The 18,059-nt window shown below is 46.6% G+C and overlaps 1 protein-coding gene across 1 annotated transcript in view; it reads right to left on the bottom strand.

The window, feature by feature from the left end:
• Positions 1 to 5,929, bottom strand: part of DCAF1 (DDB1 and CUL4 associated factor 1) — a 56,922-nt gene extending 50,993 nt beyond the window's left edge. The window contains exon 1 of the mRNA XM_065075222.1: positions 5,804 to 5,929. The gene's annotated coding sequence lies outside the window, so the exon portion shown is untranslated. The remainder of the gene's footprint in view (positions 1 to 5,803) is intronic.
• Between the last annotated feature and the right edge of the window lie 12,130 nt (positions 5,930 to 18,059).

Consider the following 18,059-nt stretch of genomic DNA (forward strand, 5'->3'; position numbering starts at 1 on the left):
TCCTGTTTGCTTTTCCCGTGCAAAGTCTTCCATTCCTCTGGGTTTTTTTCTTTATCTGTTGTCTGTGCAGTGGGAGTAGCCCAGCTCTTCGGGAAGCACTGTGTCCTTTTACGGTGGTAATAAGTTATTATTCTGCACTGTCCCGTGCCACGGCATATTAAGTTACGCATGCAGAAGATCTGTGCGTTCTCAGCAAGGTCACCATTTCTGAGCGGGAGGAAGACAAGGAAGGGTACGCTTCTCAACCACACCCCTATGGCTGGGTGAAGGATCAAAGGTATCAGACCTGCCTGCAGCATTATTATCCAGGGAGGAACACCATATCCACAGCTGCACCTTCTTCTCCGCTTCGCGGCAGCTGGCAGCCTCCAGGCCAGCCACAGAGCTGTTCAGGAGGCTGCAGAGGTTAGCGCTTCCACCTCCCACCACCTAAGCTCAAAGGGCTAAAAGCAAAACTAAGGTTTCCAGCTCCTGCCATGTCTATGATGCACGGGAGATAGGGTCACTTCTCCAAGAAAGTGGGGTTCAGTCCCTCAACTCACCTGGCTTGGAGCCTGCTGCTTCATTGCCTGATATGTTTTGGGACAGGACAGCTTGCAGCTACCCCCAGGCAGCCGTGCCACAGCCTCCTACACAAGCTGCCTGACATGGTCAGGCCTCCAGCTCCTGCATTTCCAGGCCTCAGGAGATATTTTGGAAGGACTCAGTCTAACACCCTTGTTCCCCACAGGGCAGGTGAGAGTCCTACTGACTCACCTGGCAGAGCCAAGACAGTATGAGCTCACCTTTCATTTGGCTTCTCTTTAAAAGCAATGAAATCCCAGCTCGTGCTGCAGTTCTCTACTAATTGCCCAGGTACAGGCAGAAGCTCTTCTCTTAAAAGAATAAATAACAGTAAAAAATGGGTAAATAAGAGGAAACAGGGTCCTCCCTCTCAATGAAAGGCTTCATAAGCACTGACACCATCTCCAACTGAGATGCTTCCTGCCCCAGAAGTGTCCACATTAACCCTTTTACTTACACTGCACCTGTATAAACCCCTGCCATGGGCACTATTCGAACAGGCACAGATTTTGCTACCACACTTCTAATATTTGACTGTGAAGTCATGATTAACTAAAGACATCGACTGCAGCAGTGAGAATCCTGCTGCAGAAATCCCCCTGAGCACTGGTTATAGTGAGTGAGCCCCTACCTTCACACCAGCACTTTGCTTTACTAGTGTAATTGAAGAGAAAAAGACAAAACTATTGCTGTGGATTGCAGAGCAATAAAACAAGGTGCCAGCAGTAAGGTTGTACGTCTTACCCTCTTGGATCTTGTGGCAGAGAGATAGGCCTGTGGCATGTGAGGAGGGGAAGGTTATCTCTGCATGTTCACCTCTATGGGCTCCCCAGCCAGAAAGACAACATACTTGCTTGGGATAGTTAACTAGCAATGATGACTTAAGGCTGAATCAAACCTTACACTCACTTGAACAAAATAACCACTTCTCCCCATTGCTGTCACACGCAAGGTCGCCTTGCAATCCTCTGGTGAGATCTGCGGTCTGTAAACAGAGGATAAACCCACTTCACCAGACTCTCATAAGCTTCTAGACTAAAGGACGATTAATTGTGGAGTCAGAGGAGAAACAGCACTGGTAAAAGAAGCCAGGAGACAGAACCTGTGTTTCCAGAGGATGCCTGAAGTACAGCTAAGAGAGGAAGGATGTGGCTGGGATGCATCATCTGCTCACAGCTGCTGACAGAGAGCCCAGACCCAGCCTCCAGGCAGCAGCTTCACCTGCCTGCCTGGACAGACCTTTGCTCTGGGAATGAGAAAAAAGTTTGTGATCAGGAAGCTCACAGCATTCAGAGAGACTCCTCACCACGGCTGCCCTACAAGGACAGGAAGGACCCTTCAGGTTTTCAGGAGAGTTAATTGCTTACCTTGACCTCCCACACAGTTCTACACTGATAAAATTTGACTTCCTACACTTCACCTTTTATCAACCACTCCATCTGCTTGTGGGAGTCAGTTTGCTCATCACCTTGTTTCTACTTGCAATTGAGTTTCTGTTGTAGGGCAGCTGAGACAGTAGTTACTGACTTAGCAGCTATCAACCTCTGCAGCATAATTTTGCTGCATGACTCATAGCAGGTGAGTAGTAAGTCCAGTAATAAAGTTCAATCCCTTCTCAGCACTTGTGTGTATCACACCACTGCTGCAACTACACACAGCACCCAGTTGTCTGAACTGAACATTTGGGAGGGTCTGAACCTGCCCTGGTAAGATACTTGTAAACTGAGGGGTGTTTCTTCACAACTCCCATGCCTAAGGGGACTGCAGAAACCAGGCGGGAGGTCAGATGTCTGGGGAGCTGCACGTGGGAATGGAGAACATTTTCCAGGAGTGCAGTGGAGGTCAGTCTGCCTGTGCACCAGTTCAGCTGTGATGCTCTGCTCTGGGGAGTGCTTCCCTGCCTTCCACCCCACCAGCCTCCTGCAGTGCCTGTGGGTACCTGGGCAGTGAGCAGCACACACAAAGGTCTCCCAGGAAGGCCTCAGCTCCAGCCTTAGCGCCATCAATCGCCTTGGTCTGCCTGAATAGTTCAGAAGCTGTTTTATGAGGTGTGATACAGTGCTGGGGCAGCTCATATTTGCAATGATATCCATCGTGCCACAGGAGCTTTGAACACTGTCTAGACTCCCCAACAGCACTTGATTGCCATGTATATAATGCTAAGTTTTTACATGCTGTGCAAAAGATTGCTTGATGGATTAGATTATGGCCATGAGTGACGTGCAAGCTGGCAGCCAGCATGTCAGCAAATGGTCTGTGCCCGTTTATTGCCTACATCTGAAAGAAGGTAGATACTACAATGGAAAAGATGTGATAAAAGAGGTAGAACATGGGAGAAAGCAGAGCAGTTTCATCCTGCCTGCCTAGATAGACTGAGCGGAGCAGAGGGGCTGAAGGCATTGCCACAGGCTACCTGCAATCCAGGTGACCATGGGCAAATGGGACCAAAATATGTGCACTCAGCACCCCTGACAAATGATGTGTGACAGGGAACAGTCCAATCACTAGGTGGCACACCAGGATCATCACACCAGACCAGCATCCCTCGGGAGGAGAGGAAAGCAAGCAAAATAACCCCAAGCACAAATTAACAAGCAATCATTTGGGGCTGGTGTGCTTAGAATGAGCCATTTCTTTACACACACATGGAGCAAAACCGTCCAACGACTAGAGAAATAAAATGTAAAAGAGCAGACAAAGTTTGTTCACTCAATCAAATTCTGCCTGTGCTTCTGTGCTGTTTCTAAGTGACAGTGGGTAAGGTGGGGGAGGCCCACTCATGAGCAGAGTGCAAAGCACAGAGGGCAGTAGAGGTGGATGTTGCTCCAGGGAATGCAGTTACCAGCTCTTCCAAGAGTTATGCCTCCTCTTGTGTGTGGAGAGAGCTTCTGGGTTTTGCTTACAGCAGAAAAAGTTAAGCAAAGTGCAGAGAGAAGTTTCTTGCAGCAGATAAAACTTGTCTGCTTCCCAGATGGAGGTGGAGTGATGGACAGTGGCAACAGGCTAACATTAGCTAATGCAAAGAAGAGTTCAAGTGTGGTTATTTGTGGGGAAAAGAAAGAGTGATAGCATCGTTTCTGGGGCAAGTTTTCTCTAGGCTGGAGCTAACACTGAAACACAAGCTAAAACCAGCTAAGGTATTCACAAGGAGAGGCTAGAGAGAGACCTACATTTTTACAGAGGCCCAGCTACCATTGTGTATTGTTCTGCTACTGTAGATCAGTACAAGCAGTTCACTTTTGAAAGCATTGAGGACTATACCATGGCCAACTATGCTAACTCTTCTGGACACTGACAGGGTCTGCAGGACTTGCCATCCAGCACAGAGTGCACCTCAGGCTCTCCGAGAGTTTGCATGGACTCAGCAGTGCAGACACCGGTTCACCAGCAGCATTGCCCCTCGAGCAATGGTTTGGCTGAGAATTTAGCCCAGACTGAAGAGAGAAGCCAGATCTGTATCTAGGAACACAGAAATGCAGAAGAATGTAGTTAATCAGCTCAGATACTAATGAGAACATGAGAAGGCAAACGGCTTTCTTCCAAACCAGCTAGTGCCAAAACTCTCCATTCAGACGCTCAGTCTGATGCCAAGAGCACATAACTCTGCCTGGCTGAGAATCTGAATGACAACACATCTGTGTTCACAAGCCAAAAGTCAACAGGGAAGTTAAACAATACAAAGTGATGGCTGTTGTGTGAAGCAGAGGTTCATGCACTGGCATAAACCTCTCCTTTTTCAGTAGCATGGCACCAAAACCTAACCATGCTGCAGTGACACTGCATGGTAGCTAGTATGGGGCAGAGTCTTGCTCAGAGCTTTACACTCAGCTTCTCACAGGCATCAAGCAGCTTCAAGCAGATATTAATACTTCTCCTCTGTCCCGAATCACTGTAAACTGGGGTTATTGGTACATTCTGTGGTGTATGGGCTGTGTCTTGCCCAGGGGGATGAGCCATGACTCAGCAATCGGGAAACAGCCTTTGTGAGAGTGGAAGCACATAGATAAACCATTGACATGGAATGTATGATGGAGAACATGAAACAAGTAGGGGATAATAAGTACACACAAAGTGGCATTATGGCAGTGAGACATGGTTTTCTCACTAAACTAATTTCTCTAACGGGGAATGAGTTAAAAGTTCATTTCAGGCACTATACAAAATCCCTTGCTAGTTTTTGTGGTTTAATGAGGGTTTTCCTTTTTTATCTGCTTTGTTACTATAGGAAACAGCAACTCAACAAGCAAAGAAAACTCTTCACACAGGAGGAAGCAAGAAAAGATTATGCACAGCAGGCTATGACATGCCTGCAAGTCACACACTGGGAGTATAAACAAATTCCTCCTAATGTTTTCCAGCAATAAGGATTTTTAGGGATTACTTGTAGCAACAGCAGCTTTAAAAAACAAAGACTAAACAAAACCAGGAAAGACTATGGTTTTAAGACAACTGTCCTTTTTTTTTTTTAAGAGAGATTATCAGACCTGAAGTGCAGGTTACATATGTGTTCTCTTCATGGAGTTAATGAGGTCAAGCATCTGCATGTGACAGTTTTGATGCATGGTGAAACAATAAGCAAATTGGTGAAGGTGGGCTATAATGATTACAGGCACTGTAGATATGCAAAACATGTTAATTTTGAATTAATGAGTTGTTTTATCCCTGAGGGTTTCCATGAAGGGTCTTAGTAACAACTACGTGATGTTGCCTGTATGTAGCTTCTCCAGTATTCGCTAATCTAAATCTTTAGCTTGATGGTGGCGGTTACAGCTCGCAAAGCTCTGCAGATATCTGGTCCAAGCAGCCATGTGTGCGTGGTACCACTGCAATCACTACCGAGACATTTGGACCTGGACCACTGTAAAATCTGAATACCGATCACTTTACTCTCACATGTATTCAGCCACACCTTGAAAGAAGCCCTGAAGCTGCCCCAGCAACATAAAGCATTCAACAGCTTTTGGCACAGGAAAAAACATCAGCTGAAACGAGGAAATGTAAAGCTGCGAAGCAGGACAGGCTGCAGGAACTTGTGCTGGGATTTACCTGGGACACTTGTCCCAAGTTTCCCTCTCCCATGAAGCGGTTCATGTTTTGTCATGCAAAAGGAATTACTTTCTCTGGCAACACCTCTGTGCTGCCCTGACCCCAAATGGCCTCTGCAGGCCCAGAAATGCTCTGGGACAGGGACATTTCAGGGCAGTTTACTGAAACGCTGAGCACCACCAAGCCCACATACCTTGGAAATGCAAGCAGGCCTTGGCACATGGTGTTAACGGCGTAGACCCAGATCCCTGCTGTCCTGGGTGACTTCATAAAGCGCTAGTTCTGGCACTGAGCTCAAAAAGCCAGGAGAAGAAAGAAGCATTGGCTTGAGGGCTCTTCCCTTTCCTCTTCCACTTGTCCTCTCATGTAGACAACACTGTCTCTTCTTTCTTCCAGGTGCTTCATAGCCCCAGTCAGTGGAGAGGGAATATAGCAAGAATTAAGTTTAATTATTTTCTTTGCTCAAACAAAACAGAAGCTCCTGCTGATAGGGCAGAAAGGGCACTGAATTTTCAGGAATTAAACCTGGTGCCAACCCACAAAGGAGAAAAATCCCACTGCTTTCCAGGGCACAGCACACTGTGTTGGCAAATGCAGAGACATACTTATGGGCTTTGCTCTCCAGGGAGCTTCATTTGTGAACATTTTGTTGCATTTATAGGAGTTCAGGGTATTTTTATCTAGCAGTCTATTCCTGTTGGGATGCAGATCCTTATCTTTATTTTAAAAGCAGCATTATTATATGATAACCAGAAAAATATCTGAATGTCACCTCTGCTTCTGGAGCTGGAATTAGGAGCAGTTTGGATGTCCAGTGGCAACTGCAAATTATAATAAGTGGGTGACATGAAGCTCTGAAGCTCTTCACTCGAGCTGAAAGCCCAGCATGTTCTCTTTTAACACACACAGCTCGCTCTGTACTGGAGGATGTTCCTGAAAAAGAAACAATTTTACCACTTCTGGACATAACAGAACAACAAACTATAAAAAGACCAACTTTAGTACTGGACATTTACATGTAAGTGTTTACAATTTAGAGACTGTGAGTAAACTTGACTTGCAACAACATTGGAAGTTGCATTTGCATAACAAACAATGTAGTCTAAAAAGTGGTACCTTACTTCAGGCCTAATTGCCACCTCTTAGATGTATGTATCTACCTGCTGCAATATGATTGTTAAATTGTGATAAAATGCAACATTATGAAATGGAGGCATTCTGGAGGGTTAATTTTGCCATTACCACTGCAAAGAATTTATATATATATATTTGAGAGAGTTATTCACTTGATTCTTTCTGCTTCTAGTCTTCTTCAGAAAAAAAGATCCTTTTGAGCTGTTGGACATACCAAGTCACCAGAACAACTGGATAGGACTGGCAGGAATTTTCCCTGTATTACCTTACTTGACAGTCTGTGTTTTGTGTTTAATGTAATGTTTGTATCCTTATCATAATATGACATTACAATTAATGTAGCATCTGGATAGTAATCTTCAGTGTAGCATGGGAGGGAAACAATGCTTCAGCCCAAAGAGAAGCTAAAAAGATGGGAGGAAGCGATGAGAGATGTTTATGGCTTTTACAGCCTGTTTGGACAGCAGAACTCACAGGAGATTTTCGCAATACAGATACAAAGCTTTGAGCCAGGAAGGAAGAAGGAGGCGTGTTTAACCACTTTTTGAGGCTAGGATGCTATTTTCCACAAAACAGAGCTTTGCATTGTGGCTGCAAGTACTAAGGTTTATTTTGTTTTGTCTTTGGATCGTGGGAGTAAAAAGCTGGTCTCCTTGAAATACGTGGGATGTGAGTGACTCAGATAATAAACGCAAGATTTCACCATAGACATCGTGAATCACCTCCAGCACGGCCCCTCCCAGCCAGTTCCACAGCAGAAAGGTGTGTCAGGCCTTGCTACCTGCCCCATGAGCTCCTTGTGATGCACAACCATCTGCTGCTAGCTATTGTTAGCTCGTGCTATGTTCTCTGGGCTGTGGAATACTGCCCATGAGCAACGGGAGAATCTCCTGGCAGACAAATCCCCAAGGGACATCAGCAAGGAACAGTGTTGTCTGCTGTGAAAAGGTTTACAAACCAGCTGCAGTTACTTACCATCCAGCAGATTAATATTCAGTGTTTGCTTCAGAGCAGCATCTTCAGATCTAAACCTACAAGTCTCCATATATCTCCTTCACAAAGGGCAACCAGCTAAAAGGGGATGCTGAGGTCTCACATCTACAGCTCTTCTGAACTATTAATAAAATTCCCTCCTCACCTGGAGTTGATCAGCATCACTCTCCCAATAGTCTGGAAAGATGGGAGAAGAGGAGGAAAAAACTTGGTTTCTTAAAGCCAGGCAAGTTCACAAGCCATTTTGCTTGCTGGACTGACTGCAGAGACTCTCTGCACTTTTAGATAATTTTTTTGCTCCTATTCCAAACACTGCTTTTCTCTCTTGGTCCTTTACCAAGACTTGGGTAACACATGGATTCTGCAGTCAGTGGAGTTTTACCCCTTACCCTATACATGTAGGAGAACATGTCACCCTGCAGACACTATCATACCCCACAGTTCTATCTCCCGTCCTCTGGAAACTGTACTGGATAGTGGGAATTTGCTCCGTTAGGAATAATCCCCAGAAGCGATTCACAGCTGGCTGAAGGGGGTTTGCTAGAGGGAAGGCTGTGGCTCTCCTCTTCCCCATAAAAGCGTCAAATGCAGCATCCTCATCCTCGAGCTGTGTTTTCTGGAAGGAGCCTCTGACTTCACCCAGTCACAGTGTCCAGATCTGCAAGTCCTGCTCAGGGCCTCTCATCCCATCTCAATTCACTTGATGGTGGGGAACTGCTAAGAGCATTCATGTCCCAAACCTCTCTGAGGAATTTGGGAGTCTCCTTCCCATGCAGGCACCAGCTGGGAGCAAACCATTCCTCCTCAGCTCTGCACCCAGACTGTGTGCAAGCAATTTTAAACCCAGGGTGTGGACTAGTTGAACATAACTAAGAAAATCAAAGATGATTAAGAAAATAAGTTTGTGTGCTGTGAAATATATCTCCAGCCTGAAACAGCTAAAAAGCTCTGCAATTCACCCACGAAGTTCCCAGGGGTGCACAGATCTTCTGATAACATTGAAGCACCCTGAGAGCCAGAGTTCCTGCCTCCAGCTCACCTCCCAGTGGAGCTGAGAGCACAGCACTTGTGTCCAGAAACACCTCCACCTGGCAATCTTCCAGAGGTCTGTATCAGTGCAAAAACCTCTACCCACTTCTTTTCACTCTTGTGGAACAAGTGGCTGTGCAGAGGAGTGACCAGGGCTCTCACCTCCTGCTACAGCCTTCTGCCCCATCTTATGTCCATTTGTGACCCCAAAGCACACCGGGGTTGCTGCATCCACAGGGGCTGCTAGCAGGTATATGCAAACCTGCCTGGGCAAGTTTTGCTCCTATTATTTGGCTGATTTCTAACCATCTACAGCTACAGTTCCAGTCATTCCCTGGCTCCTGTCTTGTCTCTTCTTGTGTGATTTTTCTTTAATTTTCTCCTAATACTTCACATAATTCTGGTTGCTATGCAGTGTTTCCATGCTCAGTCATCTGTAACAATCCCCCACCATGGGTGTGTGCAGCTTGGGTGCACTGTGGACACTTTCCTGATGAATTTGCCCTTTTCGTATAATTACTCTGGCTGCTTGGAAATAAACTGAAAACAAAACTGTTACTAATACCTTCCCTCTCCTAGTACCAATTAACTTCAGCAAAATAGTATTTTCCAACATCCTTTGTGTGGTCTAGACCAGGGTACAGACAGTAAGGTAAATCCTATGGCTTAATTTACTCTTCACTTTTGTTCTCACCAGTGCCATGTAGATGAGGAAGGGAGGTAGAGCGGAGCAAGGAAGTGGCGCAGTGGAACTGCACCCAGAAAGGGGGAACATTTGAACAGCTACCTGGGTTCTGTGCTGAGTCACCACATAGGGTGATGGGGGCAGTCCCAGAGGCTGCTTCCTTCATCAGAACCTGGAGAAAGGGAATGATCTAAGTTCAGTCCCCCCACATGCTGAACACAGGTCCCAGTCCCCAGACTATTAAAAGGCAACCATGTGCTCTTTCATGCCTGAAAGGGAGTTCTGTGCGGTTCCGAAAGCTCTTCAACAGAAATGTTGCCACCTTAACTGCTTTTCTGATCTGCAAACAGCAAATTTCCAAAAATAATTGTCCAGCCTCTTGATTGCTTTGTCCTCCCCTCCTTCCTGCCAATGGCTGGGCAGGTTGTGCTGTGTTTGAGCAAGGAAGGTCATTCACCTGCACAGGCTCCAGCCATACAGAAGAAGGAATAACATGTACTTTATGCATTAGGACACCTTGTGCACACAAGCAGCCCCAAGATTACCCCCTTCACACAGACAGTTCCATAATTTCTCTACTTAAATACATCTATCACCAAAACTATTTGAAGGCCTTGCAGAAATGAACATGTGCTTTTGAAACAGAGATACTTCCTTAAGCCCCTGAACCTGAGACACCATTGTAAAGCCAGAGGAGTCAATAAAAGGAGGAAAATGATACTCAATGCAGTTTAAATAGTTGTTGTTTAGGGGATTGTTTTTCAAATGTGTGAAATGGCCTACTGTGGGGGGAAAGCAGACTACAATGATGTTAGATTATTCCAAAATTCAGATACCACTCTTTGTAGGAGGATAGAAACTGCAGGAGTACTACACTACACCAGTATATTCCCACCGAGTGAGGAAGCCAAAATAACTGCTGTGAAGATCCCTTTCCAAAAACAGGGCATGACAAGATGCTAGAGCATAATGAATTGTGGATTTTAAACACATCAATTTCTGCCATTAGCAAGATTATGGTCTTCAACTCCACCAATGTTTTAGAATGATGTTTCAGCATCACGAGTAGTGTGAATAATATATACTGGTAGTGAAACAGGAAAGGACATCAGAGTAGCAGCAAAGAGAATGTAGGTACACATTAGGAGATGCTACAGCTTGCATTTCATTGTATGGAGTTTTAAATGTTAAAATAGTAATTGCAGCACACAGGGTGTTGAGGAAACCCCTCCAGTACAACAGGCCCTGCCTGGAAGACAGTGGGCAACAGCTGTGGGTGGGATGCAACCACAGATACCAATGGCATGACAGGAATGGAGAGGCTCCTGGTGACACTAACACTTCACCGCCTGAACAAGCAGACGTGTATGACCAGGGAATCTCACATGGTACATTGCCTCAGGATTACAATACTAAAATGTAACTGTTACTGCTAATAAATAAAATGTGAAATTGACACTAATCCCTTCATATGGGCTGCTTACATCAAAGAACTTGCAGTGATTACAGGTGTTCTAACAAACAAAAGATTAGGTCCCGCATGAAGAATAAAAAAAGAGAGTAGAAAGCATACTGAAAAGCAAAGAGGAAAAGCCAGGTATCTTGTTTTATAGCTGCAGATTAATAGTAAACCCTGGACAAATCTACTGAATGAAGCAGCAAATGTAGGTCTTATCAGCATCAACATGAAAAGTGCACTGAATTATCTTCCCAAACCTCGATAATCCACCCATAGTCCTTCTGCCTGTTGTATATCTGCTCAAAACCAAGAAGTCTTTTATTATTAGTCATTTAGCTGCACATATCCTTCCCCCTTCCTAAAACAAACACCTTCCATTGCCATCCTCATCTGTGAGGACAAGTTTCAGGATAAACAATTGAAGTACAGTTGTGAAATGAGGAAAACAGAAAAAGCTCACTGTTTCCATCTGCCCCATAGCCATGCTACCTACCAGCATCATTCACATACAACCTGTAGTCATGGTAAACCTCAGGGTCTTCATCAACAGATGATGTGAGGGTAGAGACCAACAGCCTGAACCCTAGGAAGAGCAGCAGGGACTGAAAAGCAGTCCTTCACTTCTCTACCAACAACAAATACCTGCTGCTTTTAAAGGGATAAGAAGTGAGGAGCCAAGGGGACCCCAGGACCACTAGGGCAAGGTTGTCCCCAGTCAGTGCTCATACCACAGTACCTAGGCCAGATCAGCCAAGAGCCAGCATCAACCAAGAACACAAGTCACCAGGCAAGTTCATGATGATAAGGCAGAACCAAAGTTAAGCTAAGAAACAACTCCATAAGCCACCTTCAACAATACCAACCAAAGTCAAACACATCCCAAGACTAGGTGCCCAGGGCTGAGTTTAAATAGAGCCCCTGTGCCAATTGACAGTGAGGGGTGAGTGGAAGCCCCAGCTGGGGCTGGTCAGGGCTGTTGAGGCCCATTAGGTCCCTGACATTTGCAGCCCAACACAGGGACAATGTTATTGCACAGGGGAAAACCCCTTGTTCAGAGTATTATCAAAGTTGATTCCTCAGGAGAAAGCTGACTGTAGCATTAGAAAGGGGATTTGAAAGCACGTCTGGGAGCAAGGCAGTCCTGACCAGCCACTGGGTTTATTTTCCACTAAGGAAGGTGAGGAGGTGATTTTTTATCCTGTGTCCTCCTCTTGTTCTAGGTGAGTGAAATGTCCTGGGATACAGAAAGGCCACACTGGCCAGAAAAGAGTCAGTCCATTTTGAGGGTGGAGTGGGAGTAGATGTTGTTGTGCTCACCTGGCTGCACCTGCTGTAACCAGCTGTCTTGGAAGGAGGGCTTAAAAGGAGTGAGCTGGACCTGAGATGGAGTATGAAGATGTTTGGTTTCTTAGGCTGGGCTTAGAGGCAAGTAAGGCTCTAGTAATATCTTGTTGTAAGCCTGTTTTTCAGTTGCTTACTTCCTTCTCAATTGCACCACAGTATGTGTTTCTGACTAAGCAAAACGAGAAAGAAACTATGTGACTTCAAAATATTTTTTACCTCCCTGTGACTTTGCTAATGGGCCTCATGGGTAATTCAATGATACACTTGTGTGTGCTGGAGCTGTGGGTTTAACTTTGTCACCTTCATGGGAGTTCTCAGCACTGCAGGTCTCTATGGACTTTGCTGCTGGCTCCACAGTCCTTGTCCTTGCAGTAGGTGGCTAAGCAGGCTGAGTCCTGCTTTAGTGGGATGCCCTGCTGTGGGGATTGCTGGGAGCTGCTGTGTGACCTTCTCTGATAAGGTGCCGCCTTGCATTACTTCTTAAATTTGTTACTTTTGTTTCTTTAAATATAACACTGCTCCTCCTATGAGCAAAGCGCCCTCTCTTGCCCTCACTCCCTCCTGTTACTCTGTATATCATTGTATTTTTGTTATTCCCTTTCCTGACCAGAAATTATAAACACTTGTACCTTCCTCTAGAAAAGGTGGTGCCTGGTTTTACCTTCCTGCTGTCTTCTCTGAGTGGCTGCACCCAATTTGATGACTTGGTATTTGAGAGTTGGGGTATTGAAGGCTGAAGAGCAGTTCAAGCAAGCAGCACTGTGCTGAGTTATGCAATGGCATTACAGCATTTCAATGCTGTAATCTTCTCAAAGCAGCTCACCAGAGGGTTAAGAAAACAAAATAAATGCCTGCTTTCCAAGCAGAGCGATCTTGCCCTGTAATGGCACTGATTCTCTTCTGGATTAGGCTAGTGCGGAGCTGAGCACACAGAGGAAATGTTCCAGTTGTTTCATGTAATGAGGGTTGTCCTTAACTTGTCCAGAACAAAACTTACTTGTTTCTGTTCTCCAGCGTCTGGTTCTTAGCCCCTTCTAGTGGGGAAAGGAGAAGATTGCAGACTGAGTGTTAAGGTGCAAGTGAAATCCAAGATGAATACCATGATTCTGGTTAAATATTCATGAAGCAGAACCACCATAAAATTAACAGGCTCCTCTGAGATGAGATTCCCTGGTAATTTCTTGACCAAGTCCTTCAGCACAAAGCTTAATGTTACATTAAGTTGATATTAGAAACAGAGTGAGCTTCTGTTTCTGACTTTTCACTTTCCTTCCTTCTGTGTGACTGCCTGAGTTGTTCTCTCGGGATGGAAACAGCTTCTAGGTTTCCTATCCTGCAGTGTGGATGTGCCTGCTGTGAGAAAGGGACTGGCCAGAGTGTGTTCTCCTTCCACAGTGGGACAGTGACCAGCACCCAGAGTGAGTACCACATGAAGAAAGAGGCAAGTAAAGGCACATAAAAAAGGAGGCAACACAGATGTGGTTTAGCAGGTGACTGGTGCTGTGAAGAATAGTGTTGTGTGTCACTGCTGGCCAGGGAAGGTCTGCAGGAAGCACAAGCATGGTCACCATGGCACACAGATGATGATGCCTCCTCCATGTCAGGTAAAGTAACACAGGTTAGACCAAACTCTTGAAAGAGAAGGATCTAAGGGCATGCCCACCAGCATTAGGAATTATGCTGTAGCAGTTGTAGCACTGTCACTAGAGTACTTGGGAAACAATTGCTGTGATTCCATCAAACCAAACACATTTGTGCCAGGCTTGTGATTTATTAATTGACTGAATGGAATGTCATATGCTGACTCCCAGCTGCTTGGGTTGTAGAGTGAAATGCAGACCTGCTGCTTTGGCTGTGCCTGTGGACTGCACCTTGATGGCATCTGCTCTGTTTCCAAGCATCCCATCACAGGCTTTCAGTTTCTAGAACTCTTGGACAGAGCTTAGGATGGAAGAATCCAGAGGTATTCTAGTGCCAGGGCATGGAAGGCAAAGCTAAGTTATCTTCCTGATGGGATATGTATTTTTCTCCTGCTATAGAGACACTCTTCACAGAGCCTTGTCTCCTGTGGCAGGGTGAGCAGGTTTAGGAGGCGCTTCTATAACTCTCATGGAAAGTTTTTGTAAGGGCATTTTAACTCCCCACATGTTCTGTGGATTATGCATCTCAGAGCATTTATTCAGAAGAACAGAGACCTTCCCAAATCCTGCCTTTGACTCTTTTAAAGACCCTGGTCTGTAGGAAGAGGGCCCAGAGTATCTAGAGCGGTATTGATGTCCCAGTCAGGACAGTGAGCATCAGTGCATCAGAGTTACTTGATGGATGCTTTTTTCTGGACACAAAACTGAGGCCTGGTGGCCCTATGTATTGGGAAGTCTAATCAGTAAAGCTGTGAAAGGTAACAGCCTTGAAAGTGCCTTTTCCAAGTAGCATAAAACTTTGTAAATTGTGCTCTGCTGGACAAGAATGACACAGCCAAGTACAGAAGTGCTCATGGTTATGAGAGAATCAATTAGGGCATGTTGATGAATAATGCATGTGCAGCTTAGGAGGGATGGATGACATCAGTTTTATTTTTGTACTGTTAATTGAGAGTGATTCTAGGACAGAAAAAAGCACAAAGGGAAGAAGGGGAGCTTTGGGGGAGATTCTGGTCCAAGCATCAGAAGCTGGAGGCTCACCAGCAATGCTTCCTGTCCATTAAACTGTAAAAACCTCAGGAAGAGGAATTGTGCTAATGTCCTCTACAGCTGCTAGCCCATGTAACTGATACTGCCCAGGAACCCAATTCAGACTGTAAATGATATGAGCATTTAAAGAGATAGAGGTTGAAGCTGTTGCTTTGAAATCTGATGGCCTTTCCTGTATTAAGATAATGTTTGCCTTACTCTTTTGAGGCCCAGTTGTAGGATATCAGTCAGCTCTGTTTATCACTAGAGATGAGGCTCTGCTGTTTCTTGGTTGGATTTGCAGGGATTTCTAGAGAAAAGCTGGAGTGGCGGGGTGCTGAAGAAAAGCTGGGACCCTGGTGGGAAGTAATCTGTTGCTGCTCATAAAAGCAACTACTCTACAGGTCTTACTGTTCTCCCCTTGGGCCTGTGCAGTGGTCAGGTTTGCAAAAGCCAGAGATTCTGTGTGACCTCTGAGACTGGCTTAACTACTGCAGGCTGGAGCAGGAATCTGGCAAAGGAGGAGGTGCACTCCACATCCCCGTGCTTTGGTGTTTCACAACAGCCAGCTAAGGGAACTTCCCTATGCTTGGGTGCCTGCCCAGCTCAAACCAAACCTGCTGCACGTGCCCAGTAGTATTCTCTCAAGTAGAAGGACAGAGGGCACACTGCTGTGATGACCAATCAGCCACTGGTCCAAGGAACCATGTCAATTTGTTGTCTGTATAGCACTTCTGGTGATGGTTGATGTATATGTGAAAGGCTGTGAAGGTACTTGAAGGGTTGTGTGGATGGCTGTTCCACTCAAGTTCGGTGGGAATTACCAATACCACCTGGAATATTTCAGAACATTTCTTGATATGCTTTTTCAAGGAGGGGTCACTCCTTCAACCTAATCTTCCACAGTGATCGTAAAGGACAGGTGGTACCTGTTTAAGGAGCCAGAGCTGCTGTGTGTGGTGGGATTTGAGGTTACTTATGTTTCCTTGAGGAATAACACCTGAACTTTCTACCCAGTTCTCTCTGGACACTGTAACTCCAGCCTCAGTGTTGCAAACCAGCAGTAATAACTCATTCTTGCTGTGTGGACTGAAAGTTGTTGTTGGTGTGAGTTCCTGGTGGCATCTGCTTCATGGTGGTGAATGTGGGTGTTCTGCGCCTGGACTGTGAGCTACCTGCTGAGAAAATATGTATGATGTGGAGCTGGGTGATAGGGACAAACACTGCAGCAGGACTGTGCAGGCAGCCTCCCTGTGCCCAGCTCAGCCTGACACACCCACCTGATACATGTGTCTGATTGGAAAGAGCCATTGACTTTGAAAGATAGTGGTTGTACACCTATATTAGCCAAGAATAAATTTCTAGGTCTGTTTTAGCTCCCTTAGCTAACTCCACAGAAATAAGGAGAAGGTGCTAGCGGCTCGAGTACTTAGAGGTGGTCCTTAGAGAAGCTATCCTTAGCTGGATTGAGCTTGTCAATGCTACTGTGGAGCAAATGCCTGACTTTCTTTTTTTTTTTTCAAATGTTGTAATGTGGAATAAAAGCCAATAAGAACTCCTCACTGCTCTGCTGGGGGTTCTTCTGCCTGCTTTAACTTGCACTTGTTCCACTCTGTCTCTGAGGCCTCTGTCATCCTGCCTTCTGAATGTCTCATCTGTGTAACAGGCTGGGACAGGGAAGGAAAACCTGGAATTTCATGCCAGGTTTAACAAAAGGTCCCATGGAGGATTTGGATGTGTCTGGGTGGGAAGGAGGGTGAAGGTTTTCTGTGGTACCTCATGCCTTTGTTTCAAAGTGCCCAGGAACATGATGTTTGTCAGATGGCTCTGTGGTGTTACAGTCCTTTTCTTCTGGACCAGCTCTGGCTTCCCTGAAATCCAGGAGACCCCTGAAGAACAAAGGGTTGTGTTGCACTGATCATTCCCAGACTGCAACTACATTGCTGAAGTCAGATACTGGTCTCTTGCTTTTATTTTTTCATGCTCTGGATATTTGAGTACCGACCTGGGGAACCAGACAGGCACATTTTCTGCTGGTCTTGTTCTTTTTCTTCCGTTTAACAAAAGGAAACACCAGGCTCTTGCTGTTGTACGGGGCGAACAGCATGCTCTCCATGCGGTGTCAGCAGTGTCTCCTGGCAGCGATGGAAGCTATCGGCACGCTGGGCTGTGTCCATCGGACTGCGGCCAGCCGTGGAGGTGAGTGATGGGCTCCCCTTTCACTGAGCTCCCCTTTCACTCAGCACTCGTTAGATCTCATCTAAAGTGCTGCGTGTGGTTTTGGATCCCCGATATGTGAGAGACGCAAATTTAAGAAAGTTGTTTGGAGGCTGTGAAGGGTTGGGGCACAACAGGCTGGGGAAAGGGAGTGGGTTGAGCTGGAGCAGGTCTGGGTGGATGCAGTGGTGGTTGTCCAGTACCTGTGCGGAGGTGACAAGAGTTCATGGCAGGAGAATGAGAAACAGTGGCTGTAAACATAAATGTCTCGTGTCAGACTGGATATGAAGGCAAAGTTCCATCCTGTGAAGGGGTGCGGCACTGGAGCGGAGTACCAGACTGATGGAATGTCATATGTGGAGGGTTTTAAGACCTGACAGGACGAGGCCCAGAGCTGAGCTCTGTGTTGTCCCTTCCTTAAGAGGGAGGCTGGGGGAGAGATCCCTGAGGCCGCTCAGCCTTAACTAACTGTGGCACCCTGTGGCTAATTAACAGCATCTCGCGGGGGTATCCCCACGCTCCACGCAGTAACTCTTCTCACAGCCGATGGTACCGGCAGAAACAGCCGAAGCTCCAGCTGGTGAGCCAGGCGGCCGGGCAGGCCCCGTATTCCCCGGCCGCGCTGCAGCTCCCGCCGTCACCCGCTCCCGGGCCTGCCCAGCGGGCGGATGGGGCCCGCGGGGCTCCGGCGGGAGGCCGGGCCCTGGCGGCGCAGAGCAGCCCCGTCCCGCGGCGAGCGGGCCCTGACGGCCGAGCGGCGCGGGGCCCACCCAGGGCCGGGCCGCCCCGTCCTCGTCCCCGTCGCGCGGCTCCCGCCGCCTTCCCGCCCTCCGCGGCGAGGAGGAACCTTTCTCCGCCCTGCGGAACCTTTGCGGCGGAGGCGCCTGTTGCTGCCCGGGGGATCCTGCGGATGCTCCAG

This window comes from Columba livia, chromosome 10 (genome assembly GCF_036013475.1).
Source record: "Columba livia isolate bColLiv1 breed racing homer chromosome 10, bColLiv1.pat.W.v2, whole genome shotgun sequence".
Taxonomy (NCBI): Eukaryota; Metazoa; Chordata; class Aves; order Columbiformes; family Columbidae; genus Columba; species Columba livia.